Source organism: Vicugna pacos, chromosome 13, assembly GCF_048564905.1.
Source record: "Vicugna pacos chromosome 13, VicPac4, whole genome shotgun sequence".
NCBI lineage: Eukaryota > Metazoa > Chordata > Mammalia > Artiodactyla > Camelidae > Vicugna > Vicugna pacos.
Window position 1 is genome coordinate 17,397,133 of NC_132999.1, and position 20,053 is coordinate 17,417,185.

Below are 20,053 nucleotides of genomic sequence, written 5' to 3' on the forward strand. Positions count from 1 at the left end.
TTACACCATTCATTTCTCATCTGTATAATTCTTCTAGACTTCATTTTTTTTCAAAGTATTATCCATATAGAAGCCCAGGATTACAACCTTCTTATTTTGTGCCTCGAGAAAGGAGTCTTGTTCCTGAAAAAAGAAGTCTCGGAGAAGAACTCTTTCCGCCCTACCTTGGGGCCTATACTTATCCTTTAAAACAATCCTCTTTCTTAGAGAGATGTGGTTCCATGATTGACTGGAACAGGTTCGTGTTCTCATCCCTGTGGGCTAGGGTGGGGTAATGTACTGTAATTGACCATCCAACCACAACTAATTGGAAGGGGGGAAGGGCAGTTTCCCCAAGGAGAAGATAGGTGTTAGCAAATGCAAGTGGGAAGAGAAGAGGTATTCTGCACTTAAAATAAACAAATGAATGACGTGTCTGCCAACGTCTGTTCCACTAGAATCTGGGCACGTTGAACCTCTTGGTTTCAGTCTTCACTGGCCACGTCTGAAGATCTGGTGAGGTTCGTAGCTTAGTATCGTAAACAGATGTGTAAACAATGAAGGATTTTGGTACCTTTTGGGGAAGATTTTAATCCAAGGGAAGAGAATGTCCTGGCACAGAAGTGTAGCTGAAGGACAAGGGGCCAGTGTAAAGGAGGAGAAATGATTATAAATATGGCATCATTTCTCTCTGTCTGTCCCTCACATTATGTAGTGACCCAGCCCCCACGGATTCATGCCTGAGTCCTAGAGTGAAAGGAATGCAATAAAAATGTAATCAAATCTGAAGGGCTGTTTCACAGTGATCTCTGTGGGACCCTGAAGCACAAGAGATCAGCAGTATTCATGCAACAACTTCTGTGGTGACCCAAGACTGCACCCCATTGTAGATGTCTGCACTCTCAACATCGAGTACCAGCAATGTTAGCATAGACGTTGGCAGGCACTGGTAACCATGGCAAAGATTTGGAAGGCAGCAGAATTGTCACCTTTGTCATTGCATGCATCAGAGACATGATCACAAGAAGCTAGAATAGGCGAGAAGCTGTTGACTGGGCTAAGCTGAGAGGTGCTTCTGTCCCACACAGTGTTGACTGGAGCTGCAGTTATCTCTGGCTCCACCGGTCTAGAATATCCAGAATGACTCATTCACATGGCTGGCAGTTTGTACTGACTGGCATCTGGGAAGTCAGCTGGGACTGTTGACGAAAGTGCCTCAATTTTCCTCCCTATGTCATCTCCATAATTTGGACTAATCATAGCACACTAGTTGGTTTCCAAAAGGAATAGCCCAGATAGAGAAATTGGAAGCTGCAGATATGGTAAGCCCAACTTTAGAAGTTGCACCATTTCCTTTCTTCCATGTTCTTTTTTTTTAATTGAAGTATAGTCAGTTTACAATGTTGTGTCAATTTCTGGTGTACAGCATAATGTTTCAGTCTTACATATACATACATATATTTGTTTTCACATTCTTTTTCATTATAGGTTACTACAAGATACTGAATATCGTTCCCTGTGCTATACAGAAGAAACTTGTTGTTTATCTATATAATATATACAGTTAGTATCTGCAAATCTCGAGCTCCCAATTTATCCCTTCCCACCCCTACTTCTTCCACATTCTAATGATTAAAATGAATCACAAGGCCAGGCCAGACTCAATGCAGGAATGGTTTACATAAGAGTGTGAATACTGGGAGGCATGGTTCACTGGGGGCCATCTTTGCAAACTAGCTATCACAGCCAGAAAATGCAATTTTGTGACTGTTTTAATGATCCTGCTTTCCCTAAAGCCTATCTGGAAACACATAGAGAAAAATATTTTTCATTCGTTCATGTACTTATTAATTTATTCAACAAATATTTAATTATCCAAAATGTTCCAGACACTGTGCACGGTAGTGACAATATTAACATGAATATGACAGTTAGTGAAATCAACACAGACATGGGAAAAAAGAGCTACAATGCAATGGCATAAGGGCCAGAAAAGGAGGCCATGGGAGCACAGAAAAGAGGAGATGGAATAAAGTGGAGGGGAGATTTCTTCCTAAAAGGCAAAAGCTAAGTCGAATTTCAAAAGATGCGTGGGAAAGGCATTCCCAGAAGGAGCAGCATATTAGAAAGCAGAATACGGTGCATTTGAGGACCTTATTGGGATGAATGTGAGGTTGAGAGGACTGATCAGTGAGGGAGGTAAGTTTTATCAAGCCTTTCAAGGGTCTTGGAGCCCATGCTGCGGAGACTGGGCATTATCTGCTGGGGAACAGGAAGACCATTGAAAATGTTAAGTGAGGACAGGGCATTAATATAATGTCATTTTGGAAGGGTCACTCTTGCTGCACTGTGGCATATTGATTGGCGATGGCTGAGGATAGAAGCCGGAAGGTCAGTTATTTAGAAGGCTGTGGTCACTGTCACATTTGGAGGAATAATGAGGGCTCAGCCCAAGGCACTATGGAAAGTACAGAAAGGAAGAAGAACTAAGGAGGAATGGAAAGATTTGGTAATTGATCTAAGCAGATATAGACAGTGATGGAGAGGGGGAATTTATTGGCATGTTGCCTGTACTAGACAGGGGTAGGCTGGGACATGCTGGGATAACAACAAACTCTAAAATCTCTGCAACTTGCCACAGAGGTATTTTTCCTTAATTATATGGAGTCTCCTCCATCTTGTCGCTACGCCATCTGGAATTCGTGGCCTCTAAGGTTGCCACAGCTGAGGGAAAAAAGGGATTGAGAAGAACACCATTTCTTTAAGTGCCTTGGCCTGGGAGAGATATACATCACTTCTGTTCCCATTTCACTTGCCAGAAATAGATACAAATTGATTCCAACCTAGTTGCAATGGAGGTGAGAAAATGTTTAGAAACATGGATATTGGGTCCTGCTACTGTTAAATGGACTCTGAAAACGCACTGCCTGAGTTTAAATCTCAGTTCCTCTACTTACTAGCCTTGAAGCTGTGGGCAAGTCTCTGTTAACTCATTTGTGAAATGGTAACAATAGTACTTACCTCACAGGCTTGTTTTGAGCATTCAGTAAGGTAATGCATATAAAAGACTCAGTGCCTGGAACAAGGTGAAAACTCAATATTTTAAAGTAGTACTATTATTCACATTAAAATGACTCCAGTATTTCGTTCTCAACAACCCAGTGAAAAGACAAAAGGGTGTGGGATAGAACATGTTTGGGACGGGACATGAATTAACCAGTAGACATGTTGAATTTGCAGTGCCCGTGGGACCTCCAATGGAAATGTTTACTAGGCATCACAAAACGAAACTGGAGCTTCAGAAAGAAATGGGACTGGCAATATAAATCTAGGCACCATCAGTAACTTGGAGATAATTTAAACTTTGGATATGAGGAGATTGCTTAGGGAAAGTGACTAGGGTGAGAGAAAATTCATGTTTGAAGACAGAACCCTGGATAATTCCAACATTTAATAAGTCAGAGGAGAAAGAAGGCCCCACATAGAAACAATCAAATCAGTTGGACAAAGCCAAAAGGAAGTAGAAGGGGAGTCTGAGAAAGTATAATTCTTTTAGAATTAAAAACAGTTTGTCATTATTTAATTGTACATTTAGTTCAAAGATAAAAACGGTATTTAGTACAAACTTTAAATTTAACTTGTAAGGTTTTAAGTAAATCATTTTAAGTAGTTTAAAAAGAAATGTATGACACAAGAAGGGAATACAAAAGAATGGTAAGAGTTTTGCTTTTGTAATTTTTTTCCCCCCAGCATTTTGGTTAGAAAGAAAACTCCCTTCTTACTAAAAGGAAGAACTTGCTGTTTCTATAAGGAATACCAATGTAAAGAGACAAATCAGCCCTCAGTAGAGAGTGAAGTGAAGAGACATACAAAGTAAGAAAGTGGTTTAAGCATTAATTCCATAGTTTCACTGCACTGTGATAGTGATTGCATGAGTCTATAATAGGTGTAAAAATGGGCAGGGGCTGGGGGAGAAGGGAAGCACTGGAAAAAGAATCTTTCTGGAAAACTTGCAGTATAGCAATATAGTAACAGTAGCTTAATCTCCAGCTGGAAAAGAACACATTTTGAGAAGTTGTTTTGCAGCCATTATCATGAGATATTTGGTGTCACTTTAAGTCATTATTATTACTACTTTTTTTCCCTTCCTTTTAGTTTCAATCATCTAAACTTTGGTATACTGCCATCAAGTGGTAGAAAGGTGTATAAAAGAAAGATCTTTTTTTTCCCTTCATTTTATCCTTTTGAACCTACTTATCTTCTTAAAACTGCATTTTATTCTACTGAAGTTACACACACACACACACACACACACACACACAATTATTTACTGGTCTCTATAGATAACTATGGATGTCCTGCCTGCGTCCCCTCAATTCACTCCTAATGTCACTTGCAGCTTCAAGAATTCCTTTATATGCCAATGGCATCTTACCTCAAGTATCTGTGTCTTCCTGCCTGGAGACTTTCTCTGGTCTCAGGAGTGAGCTCAGCCAATTTGTGGGGCAGGGTGGAAGTGCCAGGGATATAACGACCCCGAATAACCGTCGATCAATGAGGGACGAGTGTTGTGGATAAATACCCTAGCTTCCTCACCCATCGAAGGGACAGTTTTGTCATGGGCTCTACATCAATTCCATCAAGGCTCAGAATTACCAAGGATTGCCCAGAGCAGTAACCCACTCATTAATCACTGACTTTTCTTCTTTTCTTGCTTTGCTTCTCCATCACACTTCCCAGGGTCACTCCTAAATAAAGTTCTCACACCAAAGCTCTTATTTTTGCTTAATCTGCTTTTGGAAGAACCCAAGTAAGATTTAATGATCTTTACATTTTCATTATCAATTCACCTTTAATTTTACATTTAAAGCAAAAATTCTCCCAGCACAATATCTTAATTCATGCTACTCATTTACAAACAATCTGAAGGTGGTTTATCTGTTAGCAGTCTGTGAAGTTTGTCTTGAGTCCCAGACAGGTTATTCACTCTGCCTGCATTTGCCAGTGAAGCACACTATAGCTCTTGATGTTGTTATGCCGTGATGGGGAGGAGAAAGATCCTGGCTTTGAGAGGAAAAAAATTAACCTCTTAATGCCTAAGTAACTTTGTCAAATTACCTAACCTATTCGAGTGTCAATTTTCCTGTTTATAAAGTGGAAATAATAATACTCTTAAGCCTGTGGGGAGGACTAAATGAGGTTACACCCTGAACATAGGGTCCAATTAAAAGTGATTCATTCTTTAATGAAATAACATAGATTAAACATCCAGGAAAATATCTCATTACATGTGCCTTAGTTCCTTTCCCCTTAACTTCTTTCTCTTAAAGTTTTACCTTCTTTCTCTAAATAGTACCAAATGGAAGAAAATAACAAAAGAGCTCTTTAGGGCATATTCTTATTTGTACCACAAAATCTTCATTGTTATTTTTCGCTATTTATACATAAATTATTTATTCACTCTTTAACACTCTTCCCTCCTATTTAATTCATCCTTATTTCTCTCTCTGTCCTCATCTTCCTCCTGTCTTCCCTACCAACACTCCCCTACTTAACCCTCCCTCATTTATCACTGGTCTACTAGCACTGTAATGATAATATTTTACTAAGTTGGTTTTAGAGTATTTTAGAGTATTTAAATTGAGAAGACGGGTTTCTCAGAACTTTTCTTAAAAGTAACAGAATGCCTTGCAAAATACTTCCCATAAAACATAAATATTTTGAAATCACATGAAACTGATTTTGAATCATGTTATAGATAAGTTGAAAAACAGAATTTGGAATTTTAACACTAAGCTCATCTAGGCAGGGATTCTATGTCCAATGCAGTGTTAGGGATTGTTTTAATCATTTGAATGTATCCTTCCTAGTTTTGAGCAATACAAGTATTTACATTTGATTTTATGAGTCCTAATCTATTATTGCCACTCTAGGAGACAATCTATATTTTGGAGTCTTGATGTTAAAGTTAAAACATCTGCCCATTTCAGATTTTTTTTCCTGCCTTAGGATAAAAGCAGATTGCTGTATTATATTTGTAAAATATCTTTGAGAGCAGGCCAATTGGAAAGGCTCCACCTCTTCTTCGTACAGAACTGTCTTGGCCCCTCCTTCAGGTAAAAGTGCCACAACCTAGAACAGAGAATAGAATTATTTTAAAGGGGGTTGCAGTCAAATTATCAACAGCTTTCCTTTCGTATACTCTCAACTTTTCTGTTTTTCATTGGTTTACTCTTTACTTTTGAAATCATTAAATTATCATTTTTTAATCTTTAGCTTTATGTACTTTTGTAAAAACTTTCTGAATGCCAAATAGAAAGATATTTCAAACTATTTTTTAAAGAGGCTTTGTCTTTTCATACCACACAAGAAGAAAAAAATTAGGGGCCATGTCGAAGTATTTCAATAACTTGTTGGCTGCAAAAATAATACATACCCATCTAGAGTCTCTACTATGCATCAATTTTTTGTGCATTTAGAAAATGTAAGACTATGAAGTAGTAAACAAATTCCAAAGATAATTTTACCACCCTAAGATAACCACCTTTTAAGAATGTTTTATTGCAGATCTTTTTCTGTGAAGAGAGATCCATACTTTGTTTTAAAAAAAAAATCATTCTATATGTAAAGTCCAATGATCTGATTTTTTTTTCAATTAACATGATATCATAAACATTTTTCTACATCACTTTTCTTTATATTTCTTTATATCACTTCAATAGCTGCATCATACATAACATCCTATGGCTGGACAAAATCTTGACAAGAAAATCTGAAAACATTGGTAAAGATTATAGACTTTGAAAACAGATATAACTGGGTTTCAATTCTGAATCTGCCACTTACTAGCTTTATGATCTTGATTAAGATGTTTAACATTTCTGAATCCAACTGTTAAGCTATAAAATGAAGAATAAATGAGACAATATATATGAAATTCAGTACAGTCCTTGACACATAATACATTTAATAAGTGGGAATTCAGTAACTACTAAGTAGATGCCAATATCCTATTTTTAATTTTTCACACCATTATAAAGAATGTTACTCTAACAACATTTTCCCTAATTCTTTGTGCATTTCTGTGATTAATTTCTAAATATAAATTCTTGGGATTGGAATTACTGGGCGAAAGTTTACATATATTTTGAAAAAATTCATGCAAATTGTAAATCAGCATTCTAACAATTTATACTTTGACCAGTAGAGCATAGGTGTGCATATTTCTCTGTTTCTTTCCCAAAATTGCCAGTATGATAAGGGAGAAGTTATATTTTGTTAGTTTAATGCATATGGTTTTGAATATTTTGCTGATATTTAAAATGTAATTAATAGTCATTTGTAGGTATTCTTTTGCAAATGGACTATTTGTATTCAAAACACATTTTTTTCTATTATTCTGTTTGTCCTTTTCTTAATGATTCATAAGCTGTTTCAGATACTCTTTGTTTACACATGTTCGGTAGTTTTCCAGGTTTAACATGTTTTAAAATTTTATTGTGATTTAAAAGTTTTTTTTTTATTTTGAAGGGAGGTAATTACGTTTATTTATTTATTTTTTAAATGGAGGTGCTAGGGATTGAAACCAGGACCTCATGCAAGCTAAACATGTGCTCTACCACTGAGCTATTACCCTCCTCCACATTGTGATTTTTTTGACATGTAAAAATTTTATTTATTTATGAAGTCAGATCTTACAATCTTTTACTTTAAATATTGTGTTTTTCCATGTAAAACAAAACATTTTAATGTATTATACACGGGAAAAAAATGTAAAGTTGTGCTTGTTAATAGGAGAAAAGGATTTATAAGGGAAAAGTCTAGGATTTAATAATGCAAATATTTGAGAATATTTACTTTTTAAGTACTATAAAATCAAATTCAGGTAGCAATTTTGAATTGCTTTGTGTGGACTTTGCGAGGAGAGGGAGGGGGCTGGGGCACGGAAACATAGTGAAAGTTTTGAGTATCTGCTTTTTGCTCAGCACTGGACTTGGTACTTCAGATTGGTAAATCATTTAATTCTCAGGCCAGCCCTGTGAGATCATTAACCTACCCATTTTATGGTTTCCATTCATTTGACAAATATTTGTTGAGCATATGAAATAAAATTCTTATTTTATGGCAAGACAAGAAAAATTTAAACGTAAAAATTTCTTCTCTTCCCTTTTGCCTTCTCTCCCTACACTATGCATTGTGTATCTGCGTGATGCATCGACCAACTCCTCCGACCCCACCCCTACTGGCAGGACTACCTGCTCAATCATTAGGAGCAACATTCTCCTTGCATCAACACAGCAACTCCTTAAAAGATAATGTTCCTTCTTGATACTATAAGAGGTCACATGACCCACCAGGATGATGCTTAGATCTGGATTTTGTAAACTGTCAATACATCATTTGAGGTACAGCCCTCTGTCTCAAAAAACTTACTAAACGATGCCTTGATTTCTAACTGGCAGAACAATTCTCAGGGCTTTCTGAGATGCTCTGCCCGGGTTATAATCCTCAAATTTGGCTGAAATAAAAGTTTCCATTTCTTTCTTAGATCGACTGATTAATTTTTCGTCAACAAGCACAGTATCAGTTTTTAGATTTCATTTTTTAAGAAGTGAAAAAATAAATCCAAACTGGTTTGTGCACAAAGAGAATTTATTTCCTCATGGAAAGATCTGGCAGTAGCTCTAGCTTTCACGTAGTAGCTTGATCTAGGGATCACATGATACCACCAGCATCCACTTCTCAGCTTGTTTCCTCTGGATTGGCTCCATTTTCAGGCTTTTCATGCTGTCCCCCAGAGCCTAAGGCAGACTAGGAAAGGAGAGGGCCTGCTGGCCCTGGAGCTCAAAGCTCCAGAACTGAATTTCTTGAGCCCTAACTGGCCTCACATATCTGCCTCTCCCTGAGCCAGTCACTGTGGTCAGGGGGTTGCAGTCAGCGGTCTTACTGGCATAGCATACATAACATGTTCCCTCCTTGGAGCCTTGGAGTTGAATAAGTTCTTCTGAAGTGCCTGTGCTGAGGGAGCAGCATGAACAAAGACACAAAGGTATGAAAAATTTGGAACATTTGAAAAATTTACATAAACTGATAAGGTTGTCATTTTGTGTACCATGGGTTGGCTGAAATTTTTTTTTAATTCAGAACTCAGTTGAATATAAACTGGACACAGATGGTAGAAGTTTCCATATTCTATGCTGCATAATTTGGATTGTGTTCTGAAGACAATGCCAAGCCCAGGAAGGGAACAAAGGGAGATCAAAACAGGAGAGAATCTCAGGGTACCGTAATATTTGAGGAGTAAGCAGAGGAACAGGAGTCCATAAAGGAGGGTAATAAGGAAATTCTCAGTAAGGCAGGAGAAGTAGGAGAGAGGGGCATCACTGAAGCCAAGGGAAGGGAGCATTTCAAGGAGCCAGAGTTAAAAAGTGTCAGATTCAGAAAAGGTCAAATAGCACAGGGTCTGAAAGATGTCCACTGGATTTGCAAATGAGAGATTTGGAATTAAGGGGTCATTAAGGGCCAAAGAGCCTATTTCTAGAAGTAAGAGAGTTTGTGGGCTAATTGGATGAGAGGTTGTAATCAGATCATTTATTAAAGCTCAAGGTTTCAGAGTTATAGTTTCAGTGGATAATGAACCCAAGATAGATTTAATCTGGGAGGTTAATGAGTGTTCAGGCAAAACTACTGACTTCATAGATTCAGTATGAAAGGAAAGACTTGGGAAATTTCCCAAATCTGTTAAAGCAAGAAATGGCTGGGAATTTGTTAGTGAGTAGGTGTGGAGACATGTTTGGCTCCAACCTCATCAAAGGAGAACTTCCTAAGGAAGAGAAGAATAAAGGTGTGAAAGGGACAATAGAAAAGTTGAAGAATACTGACAGTTCTCCCAGGCCTCATGGTTTGTGTGGGTCAAGAAAATAAATGCTCCCTTTTCTAGAGAGGACAGGAAGTCGGGGTGAGGAACACATGATTTTCACCATTTCTGACTGGCTAAATAAAAATCTGGATACTTTCTAAAGCCAATGTAGTAGAGATGTAGTAAAGAATTCATAGTAAAGACTCTCTTGTCCAAAATGAAGGTGAGGACTTTGCCCTTGGCTTCTGGGGGGTAATCTTTTGTTCTTAGCAATATTGTGTCTGATAGAGTGTCTTTGTTTGCCTGAGTCATACTGGATAGTCTAACAATGTGATTAAGGGTGGAGGCTACACCCTTGTAGTCCCAGGGTGGGGGCTAACCACTGCAGAAAGATTAACAATGTGACGTAAAGTAGGGTCTTTGGATCAATCAACCTGGAGACTGAGATAATCATGTGGGTAATCAATCAGTCAGTCCTGCCTATGTGATGAAGTCCCACTGAAAACTCTGGGCACAAGCTCAGGTGCTCTTCCCCGGTTGGCAGAACTCCTTCTGTATTGGCATTCCTCGATCCTGGGAGAGTAACCTGTTCCTGACCCCAGGAAAAGGACAAAAGAATCTCTGCATTTGGCACTTCTCCTGGACTCCGCCCTGTGTGTTTTTTCCCTTGGTTGATTTTAACCTGTGTCTTTTCCCTGTAATGAGCCCTAGTCCTGAGGATAATAGCTTTCAGCCCATGTAAGCTAATTATTGAAACAGGGTTCGAACTTGGTGTCAGAAGTGAGGGTGGTCTTGGGGAGGATGCCCTCCAACTTTGCAGTTGGCCTAGACACGTTGCAATAGGGAAAAGTCCACAGATAGTACTTTCTTCACTTTCTTATAGAATACAGTGTATGTGTTGAGATATTGTGTACTTTTTAAATAAAACATTTATTAGGCTCCTTTACCTGATATTTATCTATAATAGGTTCATGAGCTCATTCAGTAAATACCTGTCGAATTTAACTGAGAGCGATTAAGGTAGTTAGGAAGGAATCCATTTAAATTGGTTTTGATGTACATTTTACAAATGTTTTTTATTAAAGAGAAAATACTTTGTTATATTAATGCTTACTAATTGTATATTAGGCAAATCACATAATTTCTTTGAATTTGATCATTTCTGAAATTAAAGATACCTTTCCCATACATACTACTTAAAGATTAAGGATTAATGAAAGATGAAGGATGAAATGAGAGATGTTACCAAAAATTTCTAGTCTAGTATCTGGCATGTAGCTTGTGTGCCATAAATATTAACTAAAATAATATTCTAAGAATTTTATATAAGATTCATGCTTTACAAATTTTAATGACTAAAAATTGGTGAGTGGTTAACATTTGTGAACTCAATTCTTTACTTAAGCTAATTTCATTTTTGTGCAAACTTACACACTAAAGGCATTATAGTAATATTAAACAAATCTCCACTATCAACTAGGTAGATTCCAGTTGCCAGTTCCATACAAATCACTGTATTTGAATGGATATGGTTTGAAAACTATAATAGAATTAAACTATCTTTTTTATTGTATTTCTTATATTTAAATTGATTCCAATGTTTTCATGCATTGACTATGAATAACAATTTCTAGATGAATTTTTATTACTACATAGCTCCAACCACTTTTTTTTTTGGTTAAGTAATGTCATTGCCACTAGCATGGACTTGGGTCATGATGATCAATGCTGTTTTTAAAGCTTTTGTTTTTATTTTGATTTGCATCAGTTAAAGTACATTCCTGAAATGCTTACTGACATAACTCTTGACTACAAATTTAATCATTGCTGTAGAAATGCTCTACCACTATTCGCCAAATCAAGAATGTTTTCAAGTCAGTCATTTTTAGATTATGATTCTGTGGTGTATTTAAACGGTGTAGGGTGTGTATTTGTGTGTGTGTGTGTGTCCAAACCTGCTATACAACTTATAAAATACAAAGATGATCTTACCAATAACATGGGCGGTTTCTTGGCCTTAAGAATAAGAATGAGTTTTTTTTTAATATCATAAATCATGAAAGCAATCTTTCATCAGGTATTCAAAAATAGGTTGTCAGCTTCCGTTCAGAGCTGCAAACTGCATGGAGGAAGTTTCAAGCTGCTTTTTGAAATTCTGCGTTTCTAGAAAAGTATAAAAGGAAGAAGGAAATAAAGAGAAGCAAGTCACTACTCCCCAGTTCTTTTTACTTGCCTCTCTTCTCTCCTTAACCTCTTTCCTCCCACTAATAGTCTTAATAGTTATAAGAATTTGGTGAGTCTCTTGGCTTTTAGTGGCAAGTATGTGGGTGAAACCCCTCGGAGGAGAGAGCACACTGTCCTCATAACCTTTTCAAAGCAGGGAGAGCTCGGGAAACTGTTTCTATGGATACAGGACGCGTTGCCACGGGGCTAAAAAGGGCGGAAAATAGCTACAGAGCCAGAGGAGAAAAGAAAGCAGTGGATGTGGTTTGGGAAGGGAGAGGCGCTGGAAGATCGGAAACTAAAGTTTGTATGGAGATGGGAGGAGAAATAAGAAATGCATGGTTTTATTAATCTTTAGAACCTTTTCGTCCCTGGCCCATGGAACTTTCTCCAGCCGGATCTAAGCGGGGATAGAGGGAACGAGGAGAGGCGTCACTGTGACGCGGGGCTGCAGGGTTGCTCCAGCCACGGCTTCTTAGGTGAGCGTGGGACGCGGGTGGGAGGCGGGGCTCCGGGCCTCTCCCAGGTTCACTGAAAAAACTTTGCCTCTTCTACACTTGCTATTGAGGAGCTTCCTTAATTTTGACAATTTTGGCGTCCCGTTAAAGGGCCATAGGCATAGAGTGAGCAAGGCTTCCTGTTTCCCACGCGCCCCTGTGCCCCTGGGTTGGAGGCTCGCTGCGGGGGAAGGTGAATTGGAGGGCTGGGAACGAGGTGCGAGCCGGCTCCAGGCTGCAAGATCCATGCTTCGAACTTGGGGGAAAAATGCGCTAGGTTCTGGGTTCAATTCCCAAGTACCTCCATTAAGTAAATAAATGAACCTAATTACCGCCCCCCCCAAATAAAATAAGTAAAATAAATTTAAAACAAAGACAAACTTGAGGAGAAAAACGCAACAGACCTGGGACAAGGCTGGTTGGAGTTTATCACTCCTGTGATAATCGTTTTGCGATTTTGAATTTACAGTGGATTCTTCCAATCGTTATCTGATTGGTTGCTCGCAATAATACTCCCCAGAGCCTATACATCATACTTTTTAAATATCATTGACATTTTTCTTTAGAAGCTTACCATCTAATCTCAAGTTGGTGACCGGCAAATTTTAGTAAAGTTACAAAATGAGGAGTCAATTTTCTCCCCTGCTCTCTTATAACAAAAAGGGGACAATAAAATATATGGTGTGGACTTATGCACATAGACCAGGTTTAATAATTAAATGTTCTAATAATGAGTTTTTAAGCTAGTTCTCATGATTTGTAGGCTCTATTAGTTTGCTGGGGCTGCCATGACACGATACCGCAGTGTGACTTAATCAACAGAAATTTATTTCTCACAATTCTGGAGGCTAGAAGTTTAAGATTAAAGTGTCTTATTTCATAAGTTCAAGATCAAGGTGGTCTCTCACCTTGGCTTACAGAGGGCGGCCTTCTCCCTGTGTCCTTGCATGGTCTTTCCTCTGTGCATATTGTCTGCGTCCTAATCTCTTCTTCCTACATAACACCAGTCTCATGGATCAAGGCCCACTCTAATGACTGCATTTTAACTTAATCGTCTCTTTAAAATGAAGGCCCTCCCTCCAAATACAGCCACATTCAGAGGTACTGGGGGAATAGGGTTTCAACACACAAGTGGGTGGGGGACATAATTCAGCCTATAATATGAGCCATTTATCAACATTTAAGTTTTTAAAAAACGGGAATCCCTGTGTCTGTACTTGGAATATGAGATGGAGAAATTCAGCCAGTTATTTCATTATTAAGTCAGAAGTACTCATTTGACAGTGAGTGCTTACAATGTGCTCAGTGCAGTGTTTAGTGGGCTGTATCAGGTACAAGTATAGGACAGAGGCCTTGCCTTCGAGGAGTAAACATGTGAACTGATAAAGCCAGATAATGGAAGTAAATTTTGATTTGAGCCTCCATTTTCTAGATAATTGTTCAGTCCTGCTCTTTCGTTTGTGAGTTTAGAGCCACTTGGAGTTTTCCTGAGTTCTCCCGCTAGCAGGAGGCGTTTGCCCCTTGCTGAGGACGTCTTCTCAGCAGAGCCTACTACATTGGCAACACTGTGTTTTTTGTTTGGTTGGTTTTGGATTTTTTTCAGTCCCCAAAGTGCTCACTGTTAAACTGAATTAATGCTCTTAAAAGTAACTTTTTAGTTTGATATTGTCATTTTTAGTAATGATTCAGTCTCTGATGTGCTTTTAATGTTGGCCCTGCAGCCTTGAAGTTGCTTGTTGATGTAGCCAAATCTTTGCAGTGAGGCCTGTGGATGATCTACTGAGAGAGTGATTGGGAATTTTACTCTGCCCTAGTTGGCAAGTTCTCTGTTTCATTGTGTTCCTTTAAAAAAAAAAAAACTGTCATTACTGAGTCAGTAATAAAGAACTGGTTTCCTTTGAAATCCAGGTTTCCTTTGAAAGTAATTTTACAAGTTAGTTTAGATTTGGTAAGAACCACATCTTCTAATTCACTCAGCTTCATATTTCACCCCCAGTAAATTATCATGAATTAACATCATCCATTACAGATAAACTGGAATTACTCCCCCTAAAATGTTTTATTCAGGAACATCTCCAAATTATAATTTTCAGGTCCCAGTTTGGTGTAAAATCCTTTGCCTGGTCCTGAGATTCAAAGGTGGGTAAACCAATTCTTACTTTTTTATTTTATTTTATTTTATTTTGGAGGGAGGGGTAATTAGGTTTATTTATTTCTTTATATTTAGAGGAGGTACTGGGGATTGAACTCAGAACCTCATGCATGCTAAGTATACACTCTACCACTTGAGCTATACCCTCCCCCCAATTCTTACTTTAAATGAGATTGTAATATAGTGAGGAAGAGATCTGTCAAACAGTAAACCTTTGTAGCACACTGTGCCAAGTTCTATAGTGAAGGACAAAGTGTAACAGGAGCACGAAAGAAAATGAGACTGTCACCAGGACAAACCTCTTTGTTTGAGGTTGCCTTTGCATTAGGATTTAATAAAGAATAGGTTTTTCACTGGAAGACATAAGGGGAGAACATTCCAAGTGGAAAGGCAAGCAGGAGTGAAGGACAAAGCTGGGAAAGGAGCAGGATTGTCCAAGGACTAGCAGAAGTAGAGTATGGCAGAAGAAGGTGGGACATGGTGGGAGATTAACTGGAAAGGTGGGCTAAGCCGGGTCCTGGACTGTCTTTTCTTGAACTGTCATATGTCTGAAGAGTTTGCATGTTATTCTGCAGGCAGTGGAGAGCAAGCTGGGATTTGTGGGCTGGAGCTGGACCTGATCAGTGTCCTGGTTAAGGAAGACAGCTCTGATGGCATTTTGAAGGACCAATATTTGGGGGATAAAGAGAAAGGTTAAAGTTAGGCAAATTAGGGCGATTAGAGTGTGGTAACTGAGGGGAGGGAAAATGAGCACCTGAAGGTAAGAAGGAAGACAGCGGCAATGAAAATAAACAAAAGGATCAGTAAGATCTTGTCCAATTGGGGTTACTGTTGCCTCACTATTCGTGGAATTATGTGAAAGACAACTGACCCACTTTAACCCCAAGATTCTATGAGTTAGGCTTCTGTGACCACATAAGAGCTCCGTATTTCAGAAAGGAGCATTTCCCAGCAACTGTAAATACATATAAGAATGCTTCAGACATGTCTATACACATTTAACAGGTGAGACCATCTCTTTCACCCGTAGTTAATGTATCAGTGGAAAGGGAGATGATTAGCTCTATTTACTTGAGCACAAACGATTTTGATGCGTCTCCAGTACGGCAACATAGTAATGCTTATCAAGGTAGTCTCCCCAAACAATGATTATATATTCAAGGCCTACACTTGTGCTTTATGGGACAATGCGTTTTAGTTTCTGTTCGCTGAACTCAGAATAAGAATTTAATAGAAAATTGAAAAGTAAAACTATGCAAAAATTAGAGAAGGAAAGGAAACAAGATAATCAGATGACATAGTACAGAAGATACTGAATTGCTGGATTAAAATAGAAGATACTGACTTGCTGAATAAATTCTCATCGTTTCCCAAGTTCTAAGCATTTAGTGTAGGTATGTCGGAGCCAGCCGACAATCGATCAGGTCCAGAAACCTGTGCTACAGGACTGAGAAAAGAAAAGACGTAACAAAGAGACAACAAGACGAGACAAGACTAAAAAGTGGGGTTGAGAGGGTCTCACTCTAGCCCGCAAGACGCTAGGTCAAGAGTGGACGACGAGTTTATTTCTTGCAGTCAATTTATATGCTTTTAACCCATTAGCTCATACATTCCTGCCTGTAGGCAAAGGTATTGTTTTAAGGCACATTAACAACGTGTACTAAAACCATTAACTTGTATATTGTTACAGACATCATTATTGTTTACAGTTCTTGTAAAACTAAGATTAAGAGTTCCTGGAACCAAGATGATAAGCTAAAACATTGTTCCTCTAGGCTAACATCGTGCCTCGTGTATATTTAACTCAGGTGATTGTTCTCTAAAAAGATTACTGATTTGTGTGCCGATTGTATCTCTCCCTCTGAAGGTCCTTTGTGACTTAGTAGCTCAAGGATATTTCCTCAGGCATTAGCGCACCTGGTGCATTCTTTAGTAAAAGGGGTGGCGGGACAGAGATTGTTCTGACTCAATTGACCTTTGAGCCGGGCGCCCCGCACTGTGGGAGTTTAGGCCCAACCTTTGTGCTCGGCAGCCTCAATCTCAGAGCCTGGCGCCCTGCACTTTGGGGTTTTACGCCCAAGTTTTGTGCTCGGCAGCCCTCCGTCACGAGCGGCTCCCCGCATAGGTATAATTGAAGAAATATACTGTGTAGGAAGCCAGCAGACCATCAGACATATGGATACCATTGGCGATTGCATGGTGGCAGGAGTGGCGGAGACGAACAAAATGATATCCAGATGGGGAGCATGCATTTTGCAGCATTTATAGGTAATCTCACGCATTTTATCCCTAACTGGTAAGTGTATCATTACTTATATTTACTACTATTATTTATCAATCATTTACACATCACTTACATTCACTCAACTAAACCTCGTAACAACCCTATGAAGTAGGTACTTCTGTTATTTCCTTTTTACAGATAGGACAACACAGAGAGGTTAGGCAGCTAGCCCACAATCACACAGCTGGTTAAGTAGCAGTGCCAAAGAGTCAAACTCAGGCACTCTGACTTCAGAGTCCATGTTCTTAACCAATATACTATGCTGCTTTTCCAAGTTTGAAGGTGGGAGAGAGAGCAGTGCCTTTTAATGCTATGGCTTGTCCTAGAAGAACCTCAACAGGACTCTGTCAGATTTGTGCATACTCATGAGTGTAAATGCAGGCTAAAAGCTAGCATAGCATTTACAGTTTCCCATTTACTCTATAGCTGATGGTTAATTAATTCATTCAGGTTGTTAGGTATTAGGGATGCAAAGATGAATTAGACATGGTTCCTGCCTTCAAGAAACAGTATAGAGGGGGAATAAAATGAGTATATCAAATGCTTTAATAGAGAGTGATAAGTACTCGGATGGGGTGTACGCACACTATCATGTGAACACAGACACTGGACATCTAAATCACAGTGTATCAGGGAAAGCTTCCCAGCAGAGGTGTTATTTGTATTGAGTCTTGAGAGGTGAATAGGGCTTAGAAATACAGGGAATAGTTAACAGCATTGTGGGCAGAGGGAACAGCAAAGGCAAAGCAACAAGTAAAGGAAAATACAACACATTCAAGAACTACGAGTTGTTCGTTAGGACCAGATACCAAGTTTACATGAGGAAGAGGCACGTGAGGTTAAAGACTTAGTCAGGGGGGCCAAACCATGAACCTTGCATGATAAATCAGGGTGCTTGACCTTTGTCCTGAAAGCTGCAGGGGAAGGTTGAAGCTGTGATCAGGCTGGCATGTGATTGTATTTTCCTTAAAAAAAATAATTCAGACAAATGTGAAGAATAAAATGAATAGAATGGAGCAAAATATTTTGAAACTATTGCAGTAACCCAGGCAACAGGTTATGGAATTTTAAACTGAGGCAACAGCAATGTGAATGGATAAGACGAGAAAAACTAAAAAGATTTGTATGGTATAGCATAGAGAAGAGCAAGTGATTGTTGTATATTTAGGGAGTGGCTAAGAGGGAGTTTTCCAGGGGAGTGGAGATCAAATCTTGATATGGGGAACATCAGAATTTAAAAAATAGATCTCTGGTCTCTACCTCTGTAAATCCTGACTTAGCAGGTCTGGGGCGGCAACTGGGAATCTGTATTTCTTGGAAGTTTTTGAGTTCATTCTGTGGCGTAACTAGGACTGAGAACCACTACAAATTCTAGGTTGATGGGATGGATGCCTATGAAATAACCTGTGTGATAGTAAAGAGATGCCTGCGTGATGATAAAGTTTGGAAGAGATTTTTGGCTAACGGAGCAGAAGAATGGGTTTACTTTTCGACCTCCATTTAGGCTACCTGTGGGAAATTGGGATAGAGCCAAGCATATAGGTTTGCAACTCAGAAGAGAGATTTTGTTTGGAAATAGATGGTGGTAGATGAAGCCATGGGCTTGGGAGGACATCCTGGAAGAATATACGGAATAGTAAGAAAGACAGCTGAGCATTTAGGAACGCTAATATTTAGGAAGTGATCTGAGCAAGTTGAAGACACTGTCAAGGAATCTTCAGAGAAGATAAGATGTGACTAATGTCATAGAAACCAAGAGAGGGGAGATCCATAGAAAGGAGTGATCAGCATTAACAAAAGTTTTAAACGTTCAAATAAGGTAAATAAGAGCAGAAAAGTGCCCACTAATTTATAACATGGTGACCCTGGTGACCTATGAGAGCAGATTTAGAAAACTAGTTTAAGAGGAAGTCAAATGATGGTAGACTGAGAAGGAAAAAGGCTATAAGACATTAGAAACTCTAAGTCTAGACAACTGTCTTAAGAGATTTGGCAATAAAGGGAAGATAAGAAGGAATAATGGCTAGCTAATAAGTTCAGAACATTTTTTCTTTTTCTTTTTTTTTAAATAGAAGAGACTTGAGCATGCTAAGGAGAGGAAATTGGTAAAGAAAAGAGATAAAAGATATAGGAAAGAGGGGATAAAAATGAAAGTAATCTTTTAGGAGGCCAGAGGTAGTATATAGGGAGGGATTAGCTTTAGATGAGAGAGGCAACACTTCTATTAAAATTAAAATACTGGTGAGACGGGAATGGATGCAGATAATACTTTGGTATGAGAAGTGGAAGTTGAAGAGCTCTTAGTGAACTAGCAGAGACTATTTGTCTTGCCTAAGAAGATGGGAGTCACAGGAAAAATGTCTGTCAAATGCCAGCTTCCTTAATAAATGTGATAGCATACCCAGCACAGTGTCTTTCGTGTAATAGAGTTAGTAGCTAGAGGGCAAATGAAATGTTTATCATCCAATGAAAATATATGCTCATAGAAATAGAACAATGAAGTAGAATTTATGCCCATAGAAGTAGAAATATGAAGCAGAAATATGAAACCAATATGCTGGTTTAAAATAGACATGAAAATGTAAAAGATTGAATCAGGAAAGATTTGAAACACGGAAGGTCACTTTGAGGAACGTTTAATGCAGTCTTGATGCATTTTGCATTAAAAGGTTAGTTTTCATTGAGGCAAAGCAATCGGGATGCATCATCATATTAGACCTGATGTCCCTTTGCTTTCAACATTTACCTGAAGAGACACAAGCCAGGTCCTTGGTACCCTTAATATAATGATGAAAGCACACAAGTTAATCTGTAGTGCTTTGTCACCTCCTCTTTCTCCCAGAGCCCTGCATTCATTAGGAACCATTGGCACATTGCCAAAGACCTATAAAAATATTTGCAAACTGAAATTTGAATATGGCTCTAAAATATGAAAATAAAACTGCAAAACTAAAACTAATAACATTCTATTTCATTGTGTCAAATTTAGCATTCTTCACTTCAAAAAACTCATAAAGTGAGCATTGATTTGCCAGAAATCATTATCATAGCCAAATAAC

General features: G+C 38.5%; 1 protein-coding gene and 1 long non-coding RNA gene across 8 annotated transcripts in view; one reads left to right on the top strand and one right to left on the bottom strand.

Moving 5' to 3' along the window:
* The window catches only part of C13H1orf141 (chromosome 13 C1orf141 homolog), a 152,133-nt gene that overhangs the window by 102,411 nt on the left and 29,669 nt on the right, over positions 1-20,053 (top strand). The window contains exons 1-4 of one of the 7 annotated variants that reach the window (XM_072974232.1): positions 12,331-12,540; positions 14,652-14,697; positions 16,086-16,104; positions 16,836-17,006. The exons of 1 other annotated variant lie outside the window; for it this stretch is intronic. The gene's annotated coding sequence lies outside the window, so the exon portion shown is untranslated. Of the gene's footprint in view, positions 1-12,330; positions 12,541-14,651; positions 14,698-15,642; positions 15,716-16,085; positions 16,105-16,835; positions 17,007-20,053 lie in introns of those variants that run through there. 5 more of the 7 variants (XM_072974231.1, XM_072974233.1, XM_072974238.1 and 2 more) reach the window with 5 other exon arrangements.
* LOC140700885 (uncharacterized) lies at positions 5,692-12,190 on the bottom strand. Its single transcript, XR_012079622.1, has 3 exons — positions 11,831-12,190; positions 6,826-6,878; positions 5,692-6,111 (listed from the first exon to the last, which is right to left on the bottom strand). It is a non-coding gene; the product is annotated as an uncharacterized lncRNA (long non-coding RNA).